Source organism: Lissotriton vulgaris, chromosome 8, assembly GCF_964263255.1.
Source record: "Lissotriton vulgaris chromosome 8, aLisVul1.2, whole genome shotgun sequence".
NCBI lineage: Eukaryota > Metazoa > Chordata > Amphibia > Caudata > Salamandridae > Lissotriton > Lissotriton vulgaris.
This window is the reverse complement of record NC_141696.1, coordinates 973,980,184-974,007,807: the sequence shown is the minus strand read 5'-3', so window position 1 is coordinate 974,007,807 and position 27,624 is coordinate 973,980,184.

Genomic DNA, 27,624 nt, shown 5'->3' with positions numbered 1-27,624 from the left:
GTAAACAGTTCCCAAAGGAGTGCCGCCCAGTGTGACTTCCTCACTTTTCTCATTTTAAAGGCCCTCTCAAAGGCTGTGAACCATTTTGTGATTTCATCACCCTCTTCATATTTAGGGACAATCCCTTTGGAGATGTTAGGATCATAAGTTTGTTCTTTATCCTTAGTTAGTAAATTGCTGCTACCATTGATGGGAGCTAAGCCCATCTCTGCTCTCTCTTTCTCTAGAGCCAGGAGTCTGGTCTCCAGATCCATTCTTTTTGTCAACCTCACTAAAAGGCTGGCCTCCTCATTGAGTCTGTCCTCAATGACCTCAGAAGCACCTGACCCACCTGTGTGGGATCTAGGTACTGTGAGTTGTATTCTTGGATTGAGGGGCACTGGGGCCCTTCTTACCCTATACATTTGTGGGAGGGGGTTTGGTAGTTAACCTCATCACCTCCCTCTTCTTCTTCATCTGAGAAGTCTTCATCATTCTCAGAAGGATGATGCTTAGCATACCCTGCCAACAGCTCCTGGAGCTTATGGTTGGAGGGATGGGACCCCATTGTAATATTTTTAAGCTTGCATAAAGACCTTAAGTCCCTAAATTCCAATTGGAGATGAGGGATGAGGTTGAGTTTCTCAACCTGGTTCTCTATGCCATGGTTATCTTTACTAACAACTGGGTTCTTGTTAAGAGACAGTCTAACAGAAAGTTCTTACCCCTCTTATCCCTAACAAAAATTTGCTTTTATTTTTCTTAAATTTTAAAGGAACTTAACCAAGGCCCTATCAAGACTTTTAGTAATTTGGAAACATTTCTCAAATTAAAAATCAGAATTATAAAGACAATTTAGGAGTTCTGTTGTGTGATCAGCTATTGACCAAGTCAGTCCATCAAATGCAAAGTTGTATATACCACGGCTGATCCACCAATGTAGGAAGCTGGATCTGTATATACTACACCAAAATGAGGTATAGTGTGCACAGGGTCCAGTGAAACCCCAAAGGTAGGCAGAGGTAAAAGTAGATAGCACCTTACTCCCTATTTGTGGTAGCGTGGGTGAGCAGTATGGGTTTATCAGAGGGTGGTGTTAAGCATGTGTTGTACTCACCCAGGCAGTAAATGATGTCACACACTCAAAGACTGAATCAGACAGACCAATTTGTTTGTATAAAAAATAATATTTAGTTATATTTATTTTCCGGAACCAAGCACGCCTGGAATGGGTAAGTGTAAATGGCACTTTTCACGGCAGGTCGAACAATACAAGCAAGATGAATGAAAATGTCTTTGTTACAGGTTTGTAATTCTTTTCATGCAGTGGAAATTAATGTTAGATTACTTTTGATTACTTTATGGATTACTTTTTCTACTCAGTGCGATATGCCTAGATATCACACTGGGACATTTCCTAGAGAAAAGGTAAGTAAAGCAGTTTTTATATATTTCTAGTTTTCAAGTTCTCATACAAAACCAACTTCTCAGTTTTCAGTAAAGCCATTACGGTGCTGTGGAGTTCGTAATGACAAACTCCCAGCACCATATAATCTTAATGGCATTACTGCACTTACACTGTCCAAGAATAGGCTTAGACACTGTAGGGGTACAGGACTCATGCACCTGTACCCTTACCTCTAGCATAGTGCACCCAGCTACAGTGGTGGCTGACCTATGCCAGGGCAGCAGATTGTAGGCATGGCACACAGGGGTGTTTGCCATGTCGAGTCTTCACTTTGTTGGGCACCAAGACTCGCAGCCTGCAATGGCAGTGTGTGTGTGTAAAGGTACAGGGTGGACAATAAATGCTGCAGCCCTTCTTCCCTGGCCACAGTCCTTGGTGCCTATGGTACCATTTAGAAGGGACTGAGCAGTGGCCAAAGAGTGCCAATTGGGTTTTGTTTTAATACAGTTTAGGGAAAAAACATAGACCCTGGGGACCTGTTTGGCAGGAACCCAGGACACACTCAGTCAGAGTATATCAGCAGTTTAGGAAAAGTTGGGGGCAACCATGCAAAAAGAGGGCACTTTCTTACAGATGTTATGTTATGTTATGTTAAATTAAATTTATTAAGCGCACGTACGCCCGTAGGCTTCATGGCGCTGTGGAAGACTGGCAAAACATAACATGTGACCGAAAGAAAAATTAACTAAGGATAAGCTTGCTTAAAGAGCCAAGTTTTAAAAGCCTGTCTAAAGGCTAACAGATGTTCGTGGAGTCTTAGTGGCAGTGGCAAAGAGTTCCACAGGGAGGAAGCTAGGAAGTGGAAAGATCCTCCTCCCTGGCGTTGTTTCCTGATCCGGGGCACGACTAACAAATTCTTTTGGCCAGAACGGAGAGCACGGGAGGGAGTGTAACTGACAAGCAGGCTGCTAATGAATCCAGGGCCCTTACCTTGTAGAGCCCTGAAGATAATGCATCCCGCTTTAAATGCTGCTCTCTGCGCTACAGGCAGCCAGTGGAGACTGGCCAGTCCAGGTCTGATAGACTGCCACTTAGGAATTTTGCAAATCAACCTGGCCACTTGGTTCTGGACCAGTTGGAGTCTCTTGAGCTGCCCCGCTGGTAGACCCAAATATAAACTATTGGAGTAATCCAAACGGGACAGCACAAGAGCAATGATGACCTGAATCAGAGCAGGGTGGGTTAAAAGGTGGGCAATCTTCTTAATCTTGCGAAGTTGGAAGAAACTTGCAGATACCACAGTCCGTACTTGGCTTTTGAGCGAAAGATCTTCATTGAAAGTGATTCCTAAGCTCTTAACTGTTTGGGATTTAGCTGGAGGATCTCCCATTTCTGGAGGCCAGAAGTGTGGTCCCCAATACAGTTCACTCTTCCCAGGCAAAATCAATTCAGTTTTGCCTGGGTTGAGTTTCAGATGATTTAGGCCCATCCATCTCTGAATGTGAACCATGGCCTCCCGAAATTCGGTGGCAGCGCCAGGGGAGTCCAGACAGAAGATCAGTTGCAGATCATCTGCATAGTTAAAAATTAAGGCTCTAAACTTTTTTAGTGAAAATAACAAGGGTCGTAAGTACAAATTAAACAAAAGTGGGGACAGGGACGAGCCTTGAGGGGCTCCACATTCATTTTTGATTTTAGGCGCTGTAAAAGTTCCTAATCTCACTGCCTGGGTACACTCCGAGATAAATGACTTCAGCCATCTAAGTGCCGAGCCTCCCAGGCCAGCCTGTTCGACACGGTCGACCAAGATGGTGTGGTCGACCGTGTCGAATGCGGCCGACAGGTCGAGAAGTACCAATGCTTGGTGAATGTCCCTATCTGCATTTCTTCTTAGTACATTCTGGACCGCCAGTGTCACCATCTCGGTTGAATGCCCTGGTCGAAACCCAGCTTGATTAGGCTCCAGATATCCAGTGGTTTCAACGAAGCTAGAGAGACAGCTAGCAACGTGTGCCTCCAGAATTTTTGATAGGAATGGCAGCAAGGATATCGGGCGATAGTTAGATGGATCGTGAGGATCAAGACTGGGTTTTTTGATCAGGGGAATCAATAGAGCATGTTTAAACCCTGCCGGTACCTTTCCCTGGTTAAGTGAGTCGTTAAGTAGAGAAAGGATCCCGTGAGGGATAGAGTGCCTAATCTCTGTAAAAATGTGGGGTGGGCAGATGTCATCGGGTGATCCAGACTTAACCCGTGCCAGGAGAGTTGAAAAAAGTTTTAGAATCTATAGCAGGAAGGGTGTCTAATGTAGTGGGTTATGTATATGTATAATATGCTATTTATCACCATTGTTGAGGGACGAAAGGGTCATCATGAGTCACTCAAGGCTCCTCCTGACTTAAGAATATTAATAAATGGTATAATATGCTGTGCACATCTGCATATCCTATACTCCAGGCACGCATATTATACTCAACGCATCTGTGTATGCTATAGGGAAAAATGATACCAAATATACTTTCTGGTGGTTGAACACAAAACAGTCTGTCCTTCTTTCAACTTCTCAATGGTCAACTATCCTTCCAAAACAGGTAGACATTAATTCTCCTCTCACTTCATAAAAGGGTAGTGAATATTTTCCCAACCTATAATGGAGGCAGAATCAAAGTTCTTTGTGATTTATATATTAACAATAAAAAACCTTAGGCCCAATTTAATTATTGGTGGACAGAGTAGTCACCATTGGCCTCGAAGAGGACTTTACGACCAGCCGGCCAAGACTACCCCACCTGCCAAATTTATAAATGCCCGCCAGCAGACAAAAATGTATAAAGACTTTGGCAGGAACCACCGTCACAGCGGTTCCTTTCAATACATTTTACTGTTTCTTCACTGCTTGTTACAGGGCTGCATCAGAAGGACACAGCCATGTACCAAACTGTATTCTTTTTCTCTTTTCAAAAAGAAAATCCCAAAACGTGATTTTCTTATTGTAAAGAAAAAAAGTAATGCTCACATGGCAAGGGGAGCATTAGAATGGCTTTACTGTTCCTGGCGGTAAGGAACAGTTAAAATGACTATATGTCCACCTATCTAAACCAGGTGGGATGACATGTAGCCATTTCTCTGAAGGACCTGGCTCCCCAAGGCTGTTGGAGGGTATTAATCCTGAAAGAGGCAGAGTAGTCCCTGCCGTGGTTAACCGTAAGTTCTGCCTTTGTGTAAATGCGGGCAGCAGGACCACTATATTGGAGTGGAGAAACCTCCATCGCCATTACAACGGAGTACCCTCACTGCCAACATATATATCAGGCCCTAACTGTTAATATGCTTAAGCATGGTGAGATGTAACTGCAATGCATGTGACACTAGATTAAATAATTATTTTTTGTGACATGATGATGTCTGTTATGTTTTCCTTCTTTTAACTGTTGCTGGACTTCTGTGATGAAGAAACTGCTTTAAAATGATGTCTCTAGAACTGGAGTCCCAGTCTTTTTTAAACAATTTTTATATATTAGATTGCTTGTCTTGTTGTTACCTTAAGATCCACTTTGTCATAGTAAGCTTACAAAAACATATTTCAAATTTTGACAAGTAAGGCTAGCCTGGTCAGTAGTTTCTCCGTTGACAATAAGTTCCTCCTAGTATCTCATATGTAAATGGATGCTCTTATGTTTACACTATATTGTGCTAAACAAACTGCATATCCTAGCTTTTTATAGTATTGATGGAGCGAGTTTCAGAAATAATTTTATTCTAGCTCGCGAAATTAAATCCCTGCTAACATGAACTAATTTATTAAACAGTTATTGCATGATTTGTTGTACTAATCAATCTAGATTAAAGTTCTACATTACATTACACGCGGGACTAATATTAATGTGCTCATGTTGCATTTGCGAGTTCGTTTTGTAACACATAACTAATATTGTCTTGTTAGTCCTATTGTCTTTGTCAACATTAATGCAGCTGATTATTTGATGGCATGTGCTTTTATTGTGTGTGCTTTTTATCATTTCAGAATTATGGAGAATCCTGTTGGATATTATGAAGAATGGTAGATATTAAATGTGCTGCTTTATTTGTGCGCTTCTGCTAGGTGACATATATTAATGGGTTAAATATTAGCAATGGAGGGTGGTTAACAGAAGGGTTTATTTTGCTTGAATTAATCACTCTTTTGTGTTTGTTTAAATACTAGCTCGAGAGAAAGGCTTAGGGCCTAGTTCTGGTGGAAGTTGGTTGGCCTGACTGAGAGGAGCTAAGCACAGCCATGTTGAAGCTTTTTTTTAATAAAAATATTTCTCTGGAAATTAACTGAAGCTCAAACAAAGACTTTTGTGCAAAAACGTGCTCCGAAAGTAAACACATTTCAAGGCCAAGGAAGCAAGTAGAGGCAGTTTGGCTAAAATCCTGGAGGAAACCGTGAACATTTAGTATAATGTTGCGAATATACGGAAGCCGGTGTCGCTTCATGTCAATGGACAATGACAATGTGATGTCATGGAATTCTGATGCGGTGACCTCTTGATGGTCTGATGGACAGCAACCAATTAGGTTGCTGGTTTTAATAAAAATATAATTTTTAGTTAGATTAGTGAGTCAGAAAAAAGTATAAGAACCTAGTCCTTTGAGGGGAGTGGAGCTGACTGTTTCTGAGGGCGAAGTGCTGTCCGTTTTTCCTTGGACACGTAAGGCAATGCAAAGCAAATTTTAAATGTCTTTTTCTTATAGGGTCAGAAAGCTTAATTTAGGGAACTAGGGTTTGTTTTCTTTAATTCATTGATTTTGAGCAATTTTGATGTGCCAGACCTTTGTGCCAATAAACTAATTGTTGATACTGAATTAATAAAAATGTTTGCTATTAATAAAGAGCTAATAAAGATTTTGAAAACTGAAACTTAACTTTGAAATTTAAAAATAAAAGACTTAGGGCCCGATGTAGGTACCAAATACCGGTCGGAAACGGCCGATTTCGGCCGTTTCCAACCGGTATTTGGCCTACTGAGATGTAGGGGACCTTATTTTGTCCGATTCGGTATTTTACCGATTCGGTAAAATTACAGAATCGCAAAAATACCGAATCGGTAATTTTACCGATTTTTTAAATTTGGGATGTAGGTGGGACTACTTTCAGTCCCACAGGCCCTTCAGATTCGGTATTTTAACACCCAATCCAATTGGGTGTTAAAATACCGAATCCAGGTGTGCATGCACATGTGTGCATGCACACCTATGCCATGTGACAGACAGACATGCCCTTAGGGCATGTCTGTGTGCCACATGGCTCACATGCCTTTTTTTGGGGTGCTGGAGGGTGTCAAAGTGACACCCCCTGCACCCTTGCCCAAATCGGTAATTACCGAATCGGTAATTACCGATTCGGTAATGCCCATTGATTCCTATGGGCTTCAAGGCCCATAGGAAGCAATGGGGGATACCGAATCGGTATTTACAGAATCGGTAAATACCAAATCTTACAGATTCGGTATTTACCGAATCTGAAATACCTACATCTCCCCCCCTCTAATTTACCACTTCATAAATACTGATTCGGTATGATTCGGTATTTATCAAGTGGTAAATGTAGATTTACCTACATTGGGCCCTAAAAACGTCAAGCTGGTCTTGATTAATTTTAGTCGTTACCAATAGCAAATATCCATTGGCCATAGTGGTCTAATTAAATGTTTTCCTTATTATGATATGTTTAGAATTGTTATACTGCAGTTGTATATAATGTAAATAATATTATTCAATTAGTGTGATTAATTAGGCCACATCATTCAGCTTCAAGATTTTCTGTCTCAGTTGTATGGGCCTTGGTTTTAATTTGTATGGTGAGTATTAGGTAGTGAATTGGTGGTGTAGAGACAGAATTTCTATTGTGACGCTGGATCAAATCTCTGGTAGCAGAGGATGGTTGCTATGGTAACTGACATGTTACATGTTAATTACATAGGATACATGTCTAAAATATGTTGTTAGGTTTGTTCACTTGTTGTATGTAGTCGAAAGGGTTTTTCCTGCAGTGTGAAAAATTCCTGGTTGTTTGCCGGCAAAAGAGTAGTGTGGCTAGAAAAGTTACACAGTGCATTTCTTCTGTTTAAAAAATTGTGGTATAGAATATATCGCAAAGTTTTGTGGATGTACAGCACACGTTTAGGGACCTTAGATGTGACTGGTTAAATGTAATAGCGAGGATTGTCTATGAAATTGTAGCATTAAGCATAGGGACCTGGTGAGCCCGTTTTAAAACTTTTTGTGAAAAGAGTAATAGATTTATTTGAGCTTGAGTGAAGGGTAAGATAGCGTTGTCTATTCTTATTAACGTTCATCGATTTCTGTGGTTTGGTTAAAATCCTGCCAAGATTTCGTGTGTGCGTGTTCAGAATTTTCCGTTTGAATGTGTGAATGATTTGCGAAAATAGCGTTGTCTATTTTATGTGAAAAGAGTTCTGAATGTTTGTAAACTATTACTTTATTTAACGAAACAGACAAGTGGTTTGTTTATTTGTAGTTACTAATTGAAACTCATTGGAAAAGTATTGTTTAAAATGGCGCTGTGAACATTTTTTGTGAAGGAGGGGTGAGTAACACACAGTGAGACTGCAGCGGCAGTGTACGTCATTTCGGTCCGCGCTGTGATTGGCTAACATACGTCACAGCAAGCGCACTGATTGGTTCACGTGACAGTGACGAGCTGATACCAGATTGGTCAGATCTGAATACTGAGCAAGGTGGTGACGTAGCTTAGCCTGATTGGCTTGTTGGTGTCTTTCGCGCACGGATTGGCTGAAGTAGCGGAACACCTAGAAAACATTTTGAACGTTTCGGAATAAGCGATTTTGATTTAAAACATGAGTTATTGGTATAATGGAGAGAAAAAGAAGCCTTCATGGTTTCAGAAAATGAAAAATTTATTGAAACCTGACAAGAAAATTGAAACGTGTGGTGGTAAATTACTTCATAAGTACAAAACACCCACAGCCTATATGGAAGGTGAATATGGTTATCATACTGTAATTTGGTTTGAAAATTGGATGCATTATACACAAAAGGATGGCGTATTAGCATGGCCAGAAGATGGGTCATTTAATATGAAAGTTTTGAGGAACCTGAGAGAAAAAATGATGGATCTTGTGCCGAAGCCTAGACCTACACAACTTGAGGCATTATTTGAATGGGAAGTTGAGATGATGGCACTTGAACGTGAAAGCAAAGGCTTAACACCCAGAAATTCAAAGCAGATTCTAAATAGAGAAACACATGAGGACAAAGTGAGACGCTGGAGAAAAGCAGACATGTATGATGGTCTGTATCCAGTGAGAATAATGGTCACTAATGATCCAGGGCAAAAGAAAGCTCAGAAGAGACTTGATGAGGAATTAGATGATGCAATTTTAGAGAACATTTATGTTACTAAACGCAAACCGCCACCTTATCAAGTAGATTCTCAATCTACCCCGAGAGTTTCTACAGGAACTTCTCCAAGTGCACCTCCTAGGGAAGTTGAGGAAGGTTCACCCAGATTTATAAAATTACCTGAAAGAGTAGGATCAATAAATAATTGTAGAACACCCAGAGAAAATTGAATTCCTGAACAGAGAAATAATTTTCAGAGAAGTCAGGAAAGAATACTTGCTGATATGCCAGAAATTTCCAGTTATAATAAAGCGAAGGATGACTTAATTCAACAATTAACAAAAAGGATGGAAGCATTGACAGTACCAGTAACAATTGGTCCTGTTGTACCAGTTTTTGATCAGGGAGAGAATAGACATTCTGCTTTGACGGTTCCATTGAATGCAGAAATTCAAAAAGTGGCTGAAAAATTTTATTCGGAACTTTCAGAAATTTATAGAGAAAAATCTATGATGCCAAATCTAACTTTAAATGGGAGTTTGTCAGGTTCTCAGACACCATCTGTTGCAGAATCAGATCCAGTTCCATCAGAAAGAAGCCTAAACAGAATAGATTTAACACAAAATGCATTGTCTCCAGAAGCTCCTGAATATAAAAAGCTTGATGTTGCAAAATTAAAAGCTGATTTAAAAGAACTAATTATTGGCACAATTGGTACTGACAGTTTGAAATTGTATCAGGATGATGAACTTCTTTTCATGTGCAAGAGCATCCAGTGGAAAACGAAAAACAGGTATGAGCAACTGGAAGAAATGGCTGCTGAATTAGAAATTGATTTGAGCAAACAGAAACATTTACAGAAATATTATAGAGTGGATTTTTCTGAGAAAGATATTGATAATCTCAATATTGCTGGTAGGATGACCCATATAAAAGAATTAATAGCTTTTCTCAGAAAATTAGGTGAGATAGGCAAATGGAGAATAAAATGGTCAAAGAATAAAGAACAGGACAAAAGGGTCAGAAGTGAAGTAGTCTCAGAATTTCCAATGAGGGAAATAGCAGGAGGAGGGTATGTGCCTGTCCCTTGGTCAAGACAGGATATTTTGTTGTTTACCAATGATTTTCCTTGTTTGAGAGAGAAGCCAGTTGAATGATATCGACAGGTAGACAGATTTATTAAGGTGTCAAAAGTTCTGTGGATTGATCTGGATGGATTCTTTGACATTGTTGTCCCATCAGATCTTTGGACAGAATGCAAAATTTCTGTGGATTGGCCAAAAGAAGAACCTGCCCGAGACACAATTACAGGTGCCCCATCAAAAGATGTTATGGATATTTATAATAAAGTAATTTATTGGCTGAAAGGAAAAATTCCCCCGAAAGAAGTGGACTGGGTTAAGATTGACAGAACAAATCAAGAGCCAAAAGAATCAGTACATTCATTTTATGAAAGGTTACTGTTAGTCTTCAAACAGTACAGTGGCTATGAAAAATTAAGTGAAAAGGACATGAGCCACTTTATTTACAGATTTGTTTACGGCCTGAGACCTGAAATTGGTGAGATGAATAAAAATGGAATTGTGTGCTGGCAATCACTTTCGGTTGATGACATCCTGAGAAAGGCAAAATATTGCAGTGATGAGATAGATGCTAAGCAGAAGAACCTTATGGAAAAAGCAAAGTGGGCACAAGTGAAAGTAGCTGAGCAACAGCAAATGGCTTTTAAAAATAAAAATGTGCAGCAGAATCAAGGCAAATTTAAAAATAATTATAATAATAAACCTAAATTTAATGTAAATGTTGAAGAGCTAAAACAGAAGCTCTCATGTTTTAATTGCGGCGAAATTGGACACTGGAAACGCGAGTGTAAAAACCCGCCCAGAAATTTCAAAAATAATTCATTGAATCCACAGATTCAGAGTGAGTTAAATCAGCAGCAACAGCAACAGCTACAGCAGCAGTTAAATGAGTTAAGTCAGGAGCGACAGCTACAGCGACAGGTAGCGAATCAGCAGAGCCAGATTCAGCAGAGCCAGATACAGCAGAGCCAAATTCAGCAGAGCCAGATTCCACAAGCACCATTTCCAAACAGTGTAAATGCTCAGAGGTTTACACCCGAAACAGGTTTCTGTGGAGGTAATCAGTTAAATAATATGTCAAGAGTGAATATGTCAAATGCTTCCCAACAATTTTGGCTGAAAAATAAGGAAGAGAGTGATTCATCAGAAGATTATTCATGACGGTGCCTGAGAGAGGAAGAAGAGTGTGTGCATGGACCCACTCTTGAGGTAGATCAGTCTGGTCCATTTGTTAATGGTAAAGTGAATGATGTTGATATCACTTTTCTTGCGGACACAGGTGCTACCCGTTCTACTGTTAGATCAACAGAACTAGAAAATCTTCCTCTCTCTGGTGAGTCTATCCAAGTTGTAGGTGTAGCTAATAAGCAAATAAAACAAATCTGACAGAGCCTGTAAAGGTTGAGATCGGAAATTACAAAGATAAACACAGGTTTCTGGTTTGTGACAGCAGTCCTGTAAATCTATTGTGCAAAATGAATTGCAAGATATATTGCTCACCAGATGGCATTGAGTTACAAACATCAGAAGTAGATGGCCTTTATAAATTGACAATGTTGATGGTCGAAGAGGAAAGAAAATTATTATTTCCTGTCTTTGATAAAAATGATTTGCCAGAAGAGCTCAAAAAGCCAGTTAAACCAGAAATTTGGGATCTAACTGGAAATGATATGGGTATGAAAAATGTGGATCCAGTGAAAATTACTGTAAAACAAGGAGCAGATTTCCTAAATGTTCCTCAATACAAAATGAAAGCTGAAACAATTGAAGGTGTCATTCCAGTGATTGAAAAGTTCATAAGCCAAGGTGTGCTAAAACAGATTGAGAGCAGCCCATGTAATTCACCGATTATGGGTATCAAAAAGCCAAATGGTACTTACAGAATTGTTCAGGATTTAAGAAAAATGTATCCAATTGTTGTTCCATGTTGCCCAATTGTTCCAAACCCTGCGGTAATTCTTTATCAGATTCCGCCTGATGCAGAATGGTATACGGTCATGGACCTATGTAATGCCTTCTTTACAGTTCCACTGCATCCAGAAAGCCAACAAATTTTTCCATTTAGGTTCCAGAACCATATTTTAGCATGGTGTCGTATCCCACAGGGGTATACTGAGAGTCCATCTATCTTTAATCAGTTATTAAAGAAATCCCTGGAAGATTTGATTTTGCTTGGAAATTCAACATTGGTGCAATATATTGATGACTTGCTCGGGGCAGCAAAGACACGAGAAAATTGTGTAACTGACACCATTACTCTTTTAAATCGATTGGCAGATGAGGGACATAAAGTGTCACCTGCGAAATTGCAGTTTTGTAAACAAGAAGTAAAGTATCTTGGTCACAGAATTGCAAAAGGAATCAGACAAGTGACAATTGAAAGAATTAAAATGATTCGAGCAATACAGCCTCCGACAACACAAAGACAGGTCAGAATGTTTCTGGGAATGGTTGGATACTGTCGACAATGGATTAGTCGATTTTCGGTAATTGCGAAACCACTACAAAGACTAACAAAAGCGGACATAAAAGATCCAATCAGATTGTCAAAAATTGAACTAGAAGCTTTTGAACAATTAAAAAGAAGTTTATGTGAAGCTCCAGCTTTGGGTATGCCAGACTATGAAAAGGAGTTTGAGTTGTACTGCAGCGAAAGGGAAGGATGTGCATTGTCAGTCCTGATTCAGAGACATGGAAAACTGAGAAAGCCAATTGCTTATTTCTCAGCTGTTTTGGATCCTGTTGCAAAAGCTTTGCCAGGTTGCTTAAAAGCAGTGGCTGCAACAAGTGTAAGTCTTGAACAGAGTGAAGGTATCATTATGGGATTTCCTGTAAAAGTATATGTACCTCATTCGGTTGAAATTCTTCTTACCAGAAGCAGAACTCAGCATCTAACCAGTAACAGATTGATAAAATATGAGAAAACAATTCTGGGATCAGATAATGTTTCTATTGCAAGATGTGTGAATTTAAATACTTCCACATTATTGCCAGATGGAGTTGTTACTGAGGTAAATAATGAAAATGATATTGATCATGAGTGCCTGGATGTTGTAGATTACTGCAGCAAACCTCGACAGGACATAAAAGATGTTCCTTTACCTGAATCTGATTTGGTTTACTTTGTTGATGGTTCCTGTTTAAGAACTGATGAAGGAATTCTGAGAGCAGCATAAACAGTATGTACAGTTTCAGATGTTGTAGAGTGTTCACCTCTTGATGGAATTCGTTCAGCTCAAATTGCAGAACTAATTGGCTTAATTCGAGCTTGTGAAAAAGCAGCTGGTAAAAAAGTAACCATAGTGACTGATAGTCAGTATGGATATGGCGTAGTTCATGACTATGGACAACTCTGGTCTCTAAGGGGTTATTTGACCTCTGCGGGTACGCCAATCAGAAATGCAAAATTGATCAAAAGATTGATCAACGGCATTCAGTTACCAGAACAAATTGCTGTCGTAAAATGTGCAGCTCATAAAAAGGGTGAGGATTACATCACTAAAGGTAACACATATGCGGATGAGATTGCAAGGTACAGTGCAAAGAACAATTATTCAATCAATCGGGAAAAAGACAAAAGTCACATGTTGAATTCTCTCATGCTAATTTCTGTAGTTGAAACATGGCAGGGAGTAAAACAATTACAAGATGAGGCAGAAGAAGAAGAGAAAAACACATGGTTAAAAGCAGAATGCAGACAGCGAGAGGAAGATGGAGTTTGGGTTTACAAAGATGGCAGACCAGTAATGCCGAACTGTATGATAGCTGACATGGCACGGATTTATCATGGTCCATGGCATTTAGGAAGAGATTCAATGATCAGATTATTTAGAGAAACATAGTTCAGTCTAAAATTCAAAATCATAGCAGAGTCACTTTGCCAAAGATGTTTGACCTGTCAACAAATGAATCCGCACAGGAAAACTGTTGTAAGTTTGGGAACCATAGGACGGGAGGGTGGTCCGTTTACCAGATTACAGATGGATTTCATTGACATGCCAAAGCACAACAAGCTCAAATATGTGCTTGTGTTTGTTTGTCTGTTTTCAAGATGGGTGGAAGCTTTCCCAGCACGTCATAATGACTCAGTCACTGTGGCAAAATTGCTTTTGAGGGAGCTCATACCTAGATATGGTTTTCCGGTAACTATTGAAAGTGATCGCGGAACGCATTTTGAAAACAAATTGTTAAAACTGATTTGTGAGGTTTTAAACATTGAGCAGAAACTGCACTGTGCATACAGACCAGAGGCATCAGGTGTTGTTGAGAAGATAAATGGAACTATCAAAAACAGGATCTCAAAAATGTGTCTAGCCACAGGAGTGAAGTGGACAGATGCTCTTCCACTTGTTCTAATGTCTTTGAGAAGCACTCCAGAGAAAAAGACAAACCTTAGTCCCCATGATATCTTAATGGGCAGAGTAATGAGGCAAGCATTTGTTCCAGTTGGCAAGCTATTGAGTATTAATGATAGTGCAATCATTGAATACTGTCAGAATCTTTCTGATGTAGTTAATTCTGTATTTCATCAGGTGGGAACAGATGTAATTTCTAAGGAGAAAGAACAAGCTCATGATCTGTTGCCTGGAGATTGGGTGAGGACCAAAATTCATCGAAGAAGAAACTGTTTAGTACCAAGATGGCAAAAAGCAAGACAAGTCATTCTTGTCACAACAAATGCTGTTAAGTGTAGAGGCTTGAAAAGGTGGGCGCATGCAAGCCATACTATTCGTGAACCACCTCCAGATAATTCTGATGAAGAAAGTGAGACAACAACTGATTCAGATTCAGAAGGGGATCCTGAAGATCCAGAATCTGATGATCAGCGAGAAAATCAACTTCTGGAGAATCAAGATGCGAATCAGAACTTGAATGAAGAAGATCTGGAAATCGAGACTGGAGATCAATATGTTGATGAAGACCTGTTAGAAAAAGAATCTCAAAAAGAAAAAGAAGATTCAGAAGCAGAAGACTCTGAGCAAGACAGAAATCTAATCCAGGAGAGTATTGAAAGGCAAAGAAGTAGCTCTGTGTGCAGGAATTAGAATTTAAAAACATTTATTCAGCGCACTTTTACCCAGCGGTTTCATGGCGCTATGAGTGAAACAGTGGACGGCAGCAGCTGGAGAAGTTTAAGCGGTGTAAGCTTGCATAAAAAGGAAGGTTTTGAGGTCCTTCCGAAACTGGAGGTAAGAAGGTGAAGTACGCAGGGCAGCAGGGAGGGAGTTCCAGAAAGCTGGAGCCAGAACAGCGAATCTTGCTCCACCAGCCTTCTGTTTTTTAAAGCGGGGGATGGCTAGAAGGGCCAAATGAGTGGAGCGAAGTTCTCTGCCTGGAAGGTAGGGCTTGATAACAGAGCATATGAACTCGGGGGCAGTGCCCGATCTGGCCTGGTAAGTGAGGCAGCCAAGTTTGAAAAGGGCGCGCTCTTTCACAGGAAGCCAATGCAGTGCTTTGAGCAGTGGAGTGGCCCGATGGTATTTGGGTAGGCCGTGAATTAGGCGGGCAGCCTGATTCTGTACCAACTGCAAGAAGTGGATCGCATAGGCGGGATCCCCATTATAGATTATGTTGCCATAGTCTATACGAGATAGTACCATGGCCAGCACTATTATTTTTAAAGCAGAGGGGGGAAAAAAACGGGAGACTTTCCTGATTATTCTAGGGGAAAAGAAACAAGAAGAGACCACAGAACCAACTTGTGAATGAACAGTGAGTTGTGGGTTTAGGAGGATCCCAAGAGTTTTTACTTTGGGTACAGGGAGTGGAGGGACACCAAGGGATGGGGGCCAAAAGGAGGGAGACCACGGACTGCAACCACCTCCGGTCAGGACCAGCTCGGTCTTGTCCGGGTTGAGTTTGAGGTGGTTGCAGTTCATCCAGTCCTGAATGAACGTCATGAATGTCTGGACATTCTGGGTGGATGAAGATGGGTGGGAAAGGTTGAAAATTAGCTGGAGGTCATCTGCGTAGTTGAACACGGTGACCTCCAGCTGCTGTAACATAAAAATAAGGGGGTAGATGTATAAATTAAATAGAAGAGGGGAAAGTGATGAGCCCTGTGGGACCCCGCACTCTACCTTGCGGGAGGCCGCGGCGAAGCCAGCCAGATGGACCGCTTGAGCTCCCCCCGCAAGGAAGGACTCGAGCCATGACAGGGCCGAGCCCTCTATGCCCGCCGCCCTGACACGGTTGAGGAGGATGGAGTGGTCCACCGTGTCAAACGCGGCGGACAAGTCTAGGAGGATCAGGGCTTGCGGAAGGTTGATGTCGATACCTTCACGCAGTTTGTCCATTACTGAGATTACCACTTTCTCCGTAGAGTGCAGGGGACGGAAACCGGCTTGGCAGGGGGGGAGGCAATGATTTGTCTCTACATGGGTGCTCAGAGTGGTCGTGACGTGGGTTTCAAGGACTTTTGCTAGGTAGGGCAGGAGGGAGATAGGGCGGTAATTGGAGGGGGAAGATGAGTCGGCGTCAGGCTTTTTTATGATTGGAATGACAACCGCTGATTTATGTGGGCTGGGGACAATGCCATGTGTGAGTGAATCGTTAAGAAGGGTCAGCGGTGGTGTGGGGCACGCTGAATAGATTTCCTTGAGGATGTGAGCAGGGGCAAAGTCCAAGGGGGAACCTGATTTAACCCGATGAAGCAGAGGAAGGAGAGTGTCATTGGTTAGCAACTGAATATTAGTCAATTTAAGGGTAGTGGGGGGCGGGGAAGGGTTGACAAATGTGGGGGAGGGCGGGGTGATGTTGTGTTTGATTTTGGCAACCTTGTCAATGAAGAACTCGTTGAGCGAGTTGCAGAGGGACTGGGAAGGGGGGATGGTGGGCGTAGCTCTGCTGGATGATGCCAGTTCATGGAAGGTGGAGAAAATTTCCTTCGAGTGGGACTCGGCAGCCATTATCCTGCTTGTGTAGTATTCAGTTTTGGCTTCGAGAATGCCCTTTTTGTAGGTTTGTAAAACGGACAGATAGATTGTCTTTTGTGCGGGGCTGTAAGTTCTTCTCCATGCTCGCTCGGCCCTCCTTGTAGCTAATTTCTTTTCTTTGAGGTCTGAAGTAAACCACCGATTGGCTGCATGGGCCCGCTTGACTGTAAGCCGCCTTAGGGGAGCGAGTTCATCACCCGCCAGGGTAAGCCAGTTGTTAATAGCGGCCAACTGGGAAGTAGCTGTAAGGCCTGAAAGGTCAGGGCTGGTTTTGGCCAGGGTTGAGCAGAGAGAAGGCAGATCTGTTTTGCCCCATTTCCGGACCCAGGTGTTTTTGGGAAGCTGGGGTTTGGCCAGAGGCGCTAGAGCAAGGGAGAATGTGATGGTGGAATGGTCTGACCAGGAACACGGAGATATTGTGGGGGATGTAGACGGGACATTCAGTGACCAGATTTGGTCTAGCGTGTGGCCATGCATGTGGGTGGGACTGTGAATGAGCGGGGAAAAATTCAGGCTGGAGCAAGAAACCTGAAACTGGGAAGCTGAAGGTGATCCCTGAAGCAGAGGAAGAATTACCAAGTACCAGCTGTAAGGATGATGTTCCTAATGGAGTAAAGCTGCTGAGTAAAGAAGTTCCTAGATACAGATTTGAAGTCTCAGAAACAGATACGGATGGGAGTGATGAAGAATCTGAAATAAGAAAATTCAGAAAAAGATCTTGGAAAAGTGAGTCTAATGAAACTGTGCCAAAGAAAAAGGTCTTGAAAAAAGGAGACATTTGTCCAGAAGATAATCTAAAATTCAAATTAGTTAAGAAATCAAAAGAACAGATCAATGAAGTGTCTAGTCATGGAGGAGATTTTGATAAGAAAAACGAGAATAATAAGAAAATTGAAGTGATCCCTCGTAAGACAAAAGGAGCGATAAAGCCGAATCAAAAGTATAAGTCCCCAGAGTGGACATACATTATAATCCCGCCAATTGTTGAGGTAGGGAGTAGCAGTCAAGAGGATTTGGAAGAAGCTAGTGACAATGATTGAAGTTGTTTAATTTTTAGATAAGGGTTTTTAGTTCCTGGCATAAGGCTGAAGAAAACTTGTTAGGTGACACAAGGTTGAAGAAATTGTGTTAGCTGGAAAACATACATTCATGTGACGCAAGGTCGAAGAAAAACTGTTTTAGGGGTCTTTTAAAAAAAAAAAAAATTAAAAGGGGGGAATATTTTAGTTTAGTTTAGTTTTATAATTTATATTACTTACATTATTTTAAAAATTTTGTTTTTTATTTTTGTTATTCTTTTAAAAATGCCTAGTTCAGATACTTCAAGGTGTTCAATCCTGAGAAGATGTTGCAAAATGTCTTCAATTTGTGTGGTTCTATTACTTCTGGTCTGGTTAATATTAGCTGTAGTGTACCCTTTTGGTATTGATAAACAGAAACTTAAGACTAATATAACAAGTAAGGTAGAGACTAAACTGGAAAAACATGCTGGCAAGACTAGCAGAATTATTGAACATAATCCTGAGATCCATCAAGATAGATCTGTTGGAGATTTTTCTAGCAATTCATTTTCTAGGCTTTTATCTGAATATGTTAAAATAATGAATGCAAAGGATTGCTATGTCTGTGTGAAGCTGCCTGCTTCTGTTTCAGAGGGGGTTACTTATAATATGTTACCTCTCACTTATGGCATCACTTGCAGCGTAATTGCTAGCCTGTTTTATCAAACTGGTCGTCTGGAATACTATTATTCAGACTTTGATGAGGTTTTTGCAAACCTCAAAGTTGTAAATAGCTTAAACAAAGTTAAGCCTGCGAAGCAGATGAGGGAATTCTTTTTAGTAACTAATGAACTTAACTATGAATATGCTTATAGAAACAATTTAACATGCAAGATGAGAGCCGAGGAAAAGACTTTCCTGAATATGGTTGAAGAGAGAAGAGCTATTTATAAAATAAATGAAGTCCTTAAGCATGCCAAGTCAAAGGTTTGGCAAATGGAGGATGCTAAGCTTAATGGTGTTAACACACATGCAGCCATACATATAGATGAACCAGTTAGTGGTAAATTTTGTATTAAAAGAGATAATACTCTTTATGATAACTTTTTTGTTGGTGCTAGTCAATGTGAGGATACATATCATATCATAGGGGGATGGGGATTTAAAGGTGGAAGAGATCCAATTTTCCCTGGAATTTATTTTATCTGTGGTAACAAGGCATACTTTAGCCTCCCAGACCATTGGTACGGGACGTGTTATCTTGGATTCGTTTTTCCAAAGATTTTTCATGTTGACAGAAATGAGAAGGGAACCTTTGAATTTGGAGAACACCTGAACAGATTTAAGAGAGAAAGTTTTACAGAAGTCTTGGGAGACATATTCGGTGCAGTCATTCCCATGGTTGGAATAACAATGAATTCAATCAAGATTAGAAAGGTTTCTACAATTGTAGACAGATTTTCAACAGATACTGCAAGTGGTTTTCAATTAGTAAACACAGAACTTGTGGCTACCAGGAGCATGGTTATGCAGAATCGTCTTGCATTAGACATTCTGCTCGCAAAAGAGGGAGGAGTCTGTGGGGTTTTACATGTCCAGCATTGTTGTACTTATATTCCTGACAAGAGTCGGAATATAGAGTCGCTTATTAAAAATATAACAGAATTTCATGAAGAAATAGAACCCCTGGAGGAAGAAAATTTCACTGAACGAATAGGCAAAAGAATTGAGGCAATTAAAGAATGGTTTTCAGAGATTGGTGGCTCAATCATCGGCAAAGTGCTCTGTCCAGTAATTGTCATTATTATAGTGATATTGCTGCTAAAAATTAGTTGCATGATTCACAAGAGAAAGAAGCATCAGAAGGAAAAAAGGAGGATTTTTAAACTCAGAAAAGAACAGGAGAAGGAGTACGAGTTAGAAGAGATGCGAAGGGCTCAGTTTGAAAGCATCGAGCAAACAGCAGAAACAGGGGTGTAGGGAGACTAATACTGAAAGAACTCAAAATGTGACGTCTCTAAATTGGGTTTTAAAATTTTCTAAATTTTGGGTGTTGTTTGGTGATTTTGAAATCACCAGATGAGGGAGTTGATAGAGCGAGCTTCAGAAATAATTTTATTCTGGCTCGCGAAATTAAATCCCTGCTAACATGAACTAATTTATTAAAGAGTTATTGCATGATTTGTTGTACTAATCAATCTAGATTAAAGTTCTACATTACATTACACGCGGGACTAATATTAATGTGCTCATGTTGCATTTGCGAGTCCGTTTTGTAACACATAACTAATATTGTCTTGTTAGTCCTATTGTATTTGTCAACATTAATGCAGCTGATTATTTGATGGCATGTGCTTTTATTGTGTGTGCTTATGTGTTTGTCTATGTTGTGCTTGTTTATCCATGATGTGTTTGTTTATCTCTTTATCATTTCAGAATTATGGAGAATCCTGTTGGATATTATGAAGAATGGTAGATATTAAATGTGCTGCTTTATTTGTGCGCTTCTGCTAGGTGACATATATTAATGGGTTAAATATTAGCAGTGGAGGGTGGGTAACAGAAGGGTTTATTTTGCTTGAATGAATCACTCTTTTGTGTTTGTTTAAATACTAGCTCGAGAGAAAGGCTTAAGGCCTAGTTCTGGTGGAAGTTGGTTGGCCTGACTGAGTGGAGCTAAGCACAGCCATGTTGAAGCTTTTTTTTAATAAAAATATTTCTCTGGAAATTAACTGAAGCTCAAACAAAGACTTTTGTGCAAAAACGTGCTCCGAAAGTAAACACATTTCAAGGCCAAGGAAGCGAGTAGAGGCAGTTCGGCTAAAGTCCTGGAGGAAACCGTGAATATTTAGTATAATGTTGCAAATATACGGAAGCCTGTGTCGCTTCATGTCAATGGACAATGACAATGTGATGTCATGGAATTCTGATGCAGTGGCCTCTTGATGGTCTGATGGACAGCAACCAATTGGGTTGCTGGTTTTAATAAAAATATCGTTTTTAGTTAGATTAGTGAGTCAGAAAAAAGTATAAGAACCTAGCCCTTTGAGGGGAGCGGGGCTGACTGTTCCTGAGGGCGAAGTGCTGTCCGTTTTTCCTTGGACACGTAAGGCAATGCAAAGCAAATTTTAAATGTATTTTTCTTACAGGGTCAGAAAGCTTAATTTAGGGAACTAGGGTTTGTTTTCTTTAATTCATTGATTTTGAGCAATTTTGATGTGCCAGACCTTTGTGCCAATAAACTAATTGTTGATACTGAATTAATAAAAATGTTTGCTATTAATAAAGAGCTAATAAAGATTTTGAAAACTGAAACTTAACTTTGAAATTTAAAAATAAAAGACTTAAAACGTCAAGCTGGTCTTGATTAATTTTAGTTGTTAGCAATAGCAAATATCCATTGGCCATAGTGGTCTAATTAAATATTTTCCTTATTATGATATGTTTAGAATTGTTAAACTGCAGTTGTATATAATGTAAATAATATTATTCAATTAGTGTGATTAATTAGGCCACATGATTCAGCTTCAATATTTTCTGTCTCAGTTGTATGGGCCTTGGTTTTAATTAGTATGGTGAGTATTAGGCAGTGAATTGGTGGTGTAGAGACAGAATTTCTATTGTGACGCTGGATCAGTATCAACAAAAAATATTTTGATTGCGCATTGTTTACTTATTTCTTTATCAAACAAGGTGACTCTGAACTGGAGTTCAAGGCTGGTAACAGTGAAATAGGAATGCGGAATGCTTTCAGCGGATACACCAACACCGCTAATGACTCATTGGTGATTGTGGTTGCCTTGAATGTTTTGTAAATAAAATGTATGGTAGTAATTATTTTGTCTTAATTCAACCACTCTTGACTACTTTAACAAATCTCTAAAAACACACAAATATGCCTTCCCAGTGTATAGTGCTGAAGGGAGAGAGCAGCCAGCAATCTCACTGAAGGTAACGCTGTACCAAACCACCAGATATAAGCCTGCTGAAGGGAGCGAGTAGCCAGCACTATCTATAAGGTATAGACTTCTTTCCCCTGGCCGCTTTAGAGCAAAGAGGGCAACAACAGCAAGTTAGAGAGGCTACCCCCATACCGAGACAGACGTGGGGGCAGGGAGCCTGATTCCTTGAAACCCTCTTGCTCATTTCACCTTTGATGCGGCCCTGCGTGTACACCACCCCCGCTAGGAGATCCAATGTTGCAAACTCATCTCGGCTGATACATCCCACGCTGGCGACTTTGGCTGCCCCGGCAGTGTAGGAAGGGTGCGGGGGCTCTGGCCGTCATTCGTGTCACCTCTCCCCTGCAAAGAACTTCTGTGTGTATTGCTGAGCCAGCACCCGTCCCACGAGCTGAGGAGTGGGAGCGGGTCCTCAGCAGGCCCCCAGAGGACCCCGAAGGAGCTGTAACATCGCTGTATGGGGTCTTAAAATACGTGACGTTTCCCCCGGTGGGGGGGAGGGAGGGTGGGGCGCGCTTCCACTGTACTGTCGCTGAAGTTTAGGTGACTTTGGACAGTTGCGCTGATGATGCCAGTTGCCTGTGAGGAGCGCTTCTTTTCTGAGGCCATTTTTTCATCCCCTCTGACTGACTGTATCTGAACTTACAATGTCGCATACCCCCTGCCTGAGTTCTAGATGGCCGACTCAGTGAGTCCCTCTGTGATGTTTTCCGTTCTCCCCTGCTTTTTAATCATTGATCTCCCAGGGCCTAAACCAACCTTCGCCCGTCCCTGTCCCCACCCACCCACCTGGTCCTTTTCCCTGCTTACTTCCCTAGACAGCTGAGACCCAGCTACTTTTGTATGATGCCCGGTGAAGCTACCTCGCGAGCTATAGGGGAGATGGACTTAGGACTCCCTTCTTTGACTATCACCTACCCAGCCGGACTTCGGGCAAACGCTCCTGCGTCTCTCCTGACCTTATCCCCCCTCGCCCTTCCCCCAACCCTCACCCCGACCAATCCTACTCTTTCCAGATTCTGTCCTCTGCCCTCACCTGCCCTTGCCCTTTGTCCACACCCTGTTTTTCTGTGAACCTCTTCCCTCGCCACTTGAGACCGAACTATTTTGTCTGCTGCCCGAAATGAGCTACCTGGTTTAGCTATAGGGGAGATGGGCCTTAGATTCCCCCTTGGTCGTCACCTACCCAGTCGGTCTTTAGAAAGACTTCCTTTCGTCTCTACTGTTGTCTCTTCCCTTATCCTCACTTTCTCACCTCCTCTACCCCCCACTACTTTTCTCTCTCCTTTCTCTCCTCTCCTAATGTATTGCTGATTGTTCGATGTAATGTGTAATTGTTGATCTTTTTCTGTTATATTGTTGAACCACATTGTTGCACTTCCTCTCGTCTCTCCTATCGTCTCCTCCCGCATCCTCCCTCTATTTATGGATCTCCTTCTCTCCTATCTCAATGTATTTGAGACTGAACTACTTTGTCTGATGCCCGATGGAGCTACCTGGTTTAGCTATAGGGGAGATGGGCCGTGGATTCCCTCCTTGGTCGTCACCTACCCAGTCAGTCTTTAGACAGACTTCCTTTTGTCTCTCCTTGTTGTCTCTTCCCTTATCCTCCCTTTCTCACCTCCCCTGCCCACTCCACTACTTTTCTCTCTCCTTTCTCTCCTCTCCTAATTGTATTGCCTATTTTTTTGATGTATCGTGCAATTGTTGAACTTTTTCTGTTACATTGTTGATTCTCATGTAAAGCGCTCTGATACCTTCGGGTCTAGCCAGCACTATATAAAATTCTTTAAATAAATAAATAAAATAAAATAAAAATTTCTGAATCCTGACACAGTACGTAAGTACTCACAGTGCCACAGCCCTACAAATTCCCTCCAGTTCCAAAAGGGAATCTAGTGTGGAACTTACAAACTAACAGAGGGCTTGTGTTCAAATGAGCAAGGCTATCAAGAGTGATCCACTGCCCTTTAGCCCTTCCAGACAATCAGATACTGAAGTTGACCATAACAAGCATTGAAAATGCAATAGGTCTCGCCTTTGATTAAGTTAAAGCCATTTTCTTTGCTAATGGTATTGTATAGTAACGCAAATGGCATTCACATTTATCAAAGGCAAGACCTATTGCATTTCTAGCTCAAATGGATCAAAAGTTAAAAAACAAAAATGGCTACTCTGGTTCCTGTGCACCGGAGCACTATTCACAAAGGTTTATTGGCCATCTTTAAGTTGCTTATTGTTGAATTTGGGTGTTAAATTGTGAAGAGTAGAGGGAGCCCTGATGAGACGCAGTTGGCACAAGCAAGTCACACAGAAAGTGTATGTGTGTTTAACTTTCTCCTTGTCAGAGAAGTGCCTTAAGTGCAGGGTTACAATTTCTAGCACAAATCAAAGACAGAGCTGGTGCTCACATGAGCAGTGCTGTTGCATCAGGCAGAGAGACTAGGCCGGCATCCCTCCGCATATGTGAACATGTAAGGCCTCAAAGTCCATCTCATTAGAGAAACTGAGCGCCAGCGCATCATGCTTCAAGGTGCTTCTCCGCGTGGAGCAATGTTTCACAGACATTCAGGATCTTGAACAGAACAGAAGAGAGTGTATGAAGCTGCATCTTTTAGTGAAAGTGACCTGCCTTTAAAAAGTAGTCAGGGACTGGAGGGGCAGTGTGGGGTGATGGGAAATATATAAGTATTGACCGAAAAGAGAATGAGTGCGTGGGTCACTCTCCCAGCAGACATGGAGGAGACATGCCGTGCAAATGAGTTTACACAAGAGCACAAGGGCAGCAGGGGAGAAGCTGGTGACCTTGTGCTTTGGCATACAGCTGGAGACAGGCAGAGGGGGCCAAAAGCCCCCATCTGCTGCCTAAGCTCACATGCCAAAAGATGACGTCACGCTGAGTGCAGATGATCTGTAGCTTCTGAGTCACATGTAGGCACACAAACACACATACATACACACAAAGACAGAGGGGTGTGCACAAACACATAATTTATTCACACATGCAGAAACAAACACACTCAAACACACACCAGAAACACAAACATATACAGACAAACACATACACCCACATAAAACAGACACTTGCACACAAATACACACAGAAGAGTGCACAAACACACAGAAATATACACACACACCGGAAGCTTAAACATATACAGACAAACATGCACACATACATATACACAGACACACATACACATAAACACACAGATGCAAGTGCGTGCACAAACATGCACACAGAAACATGCACACACAAACATATACACAGATGCACCAGCATACAAACATATACACAAACACACAGTTGTAGGGTTAAACTGCCTATATGGTGAAACTATTGCAATGCAAGAAACACATTCGGTAAAAGTGCATGTTCATAATCTCTGCATGTCCACCTACAGAGTACATGTGTGGTTTCTGGTGCTCACCGGGTGTAGGAAGGTGCATTACACTATAAATCACCAAAGGAATGCCCCATTCCCTAGTCTGTGCCAGCCTCTGAGCAGGGCAGGTGCAGCCTGTTTAGGTGTGTTGTGAAGGAGCAGCAACCAGGCAGTCACTCTTATTTACAGAAAAAACACAAGCATTGTGAATAGTGCAAGTTAAGGAGAAATCCACAACAGGCAACCGACAGTCATGAAAAGAGACAATGAGAGAGCGACAGAGACAAGGAGGGAGACAAATGGACATGAATGGGAGACGATAGGAAGATCCGAAGATCGCATGGAAAGAGGCAGACACGTGAAAGGGATGAAGAGAGAGATGGTTAGTGGCAGGCAGACCGGGGACAGGAAGAGCAAACAGACCAGGTAGGGAGACGGCAATGAGACAGGAAAACAAGAAGTCAATACGAGTTATGCAAAAGTAGACAGAGTAGAAGAACAAAGATATACATCGACGAGGGGACTTCACGGACACATGGAGATTGCCTGCCCTTCTCCTTGTTGCTCTACTTGCCAGAGATGGAATGGGGGACAGAGAATGCCACAAAGAGGGACAGAAAAGAAAAGGAATAGAAGAAAAGCATGGAATGCTGCAGGCAGGCAGGTGAAAAGGTAGATGAGAAGACCGGCTCAGGTGGTGATTGAGACACAAGGAGAGGGGCAGATGAATTGGAAGAACAGTAGACCGTGGGACAAGAAGCACAATTGACAAAAGCCAGCAGCACAGACATGTACCAGGTAAGGACGTGAATTTTAGTGACGCAGACAGAAAGAAGGATCAGAGGAGATTGTAACAGAAGTAGACATAGAGGGATGTAGACTGGAAAACAAAAAAACAAGAACACACAAGGAACGTGGCTGACATTAAAAAAGAGGCAGATACTGAGGGGGGATGCAGACTCAGGAAGAGTAGGTGGGAGGAGAGACAGGGAAACATGTCCAACCACAGGAAAGCAGTGAAGGAGGCAGGACGTGTTCACAAGTGACAGGAAGGAGGAGCAGGCAATCCAAGAACAGGAAACAGAGAACCAGTAGGAGACAGGCCTGGGGAAAGGGCGCAAAGACAAGGAGGTTGACAAGTAGAGAAGAGGGGCGGGCATAGATGGAACCAGGATCAAGGTGCAGCAGGAAGACACAGTGGTAGACAGCAATAGTATTATGAAGGGGTAGTGATCAGAGACACAGAAAAATGCAGGGAACAACTTGGTGATGGTATACCCTCAAGCATGCAGAGAATGATGATTTAAATAGTGGGGTGGATCAGATGATCCATGCAAACACTTGAAACTTGCGAGCTGAATGTAATTTGCTAATTAGATTACTTTGTAGTTTGGGATGTTTTGAGAGAAAAGGCAAAGTCAGCAATTAGGCATTCCAGAGTAAACAAAGAATATATTTTCTCATGACAGGGTTCAGCAGCATGCATGATGATCACAGAATAGATTAGTGCTAATCCAAGCAGCGGGCAAGGCAGAGACACCGGTCTTTGTCCCCAGCTTTTCCAGCTTATCATGAGGCGTGGCCTTTGTAAATTAAACTAAGGGAGCAATGTGCTTGAAATGTGTTCCAAACCCCATAACGACATCAGTTGATTATTGAATGTGGGCAACTACGGTGGGAAATGGGTTCAAATCTCAGCATCGGTTCTCCCTGTGCCTACAAAAAAACACAATTTAAATATGTGTAGCGCATTAACAAATCAAACAATGGCCAACCTTAAAGAGAATCGTCTTGTTTCATAGAGGCAGGCTGTCAGCCTCCTCGCTAGCCTGCAGGCCTGTTCTCTGGTCCACATATGGCGGGCAAAAAGGTTTTAACAGATATGGCTAATACGCACACAATGGAAGGGTGGGAGGGAGGGAAATCGAAAGCATAATGCCATGCGCACGCATACACATTTTGTACACCCATATGCGGCAAGCTGCAATCGAAAGCACACCGCCATGCACGTGAATGCACATTATGTACACCCATACATGGCAAGCTGCATACTCAAAGCGGCATTTTCATTGCTATGTTAACGAAAGCTTCACAAGATAGCGCCGTACTGTCCACAGTCCATACGGACATGTGCATGCTATTTGCTATGGACAAATGGCAAGAGCAGCCATGTTTGTCCATGCACACACATGCATGAAAACCCTCGGCAGAATCGATTCCAAAAGGTACTCGCAATAGCGAGAGCAGCGCATGCGCTGCTTTAGCCAGTCGAGACCTAAAAACAAGTAAACTAACGATAGCCCCAACTCATACATCACATACACCCAACAATCACAGGAGGTTTTGCACACACTATGGAACAGGGATGTAGAAGTGACACATGATAAACCAGATGGACTTGCCAATGATCAGGACAGGCCAAATTGACTGCCACAGAATTAAAAATGACAAAACCTAAGGGACCCACAAAACATAGTTTGAATCGAATGTGTACATGGAAGAG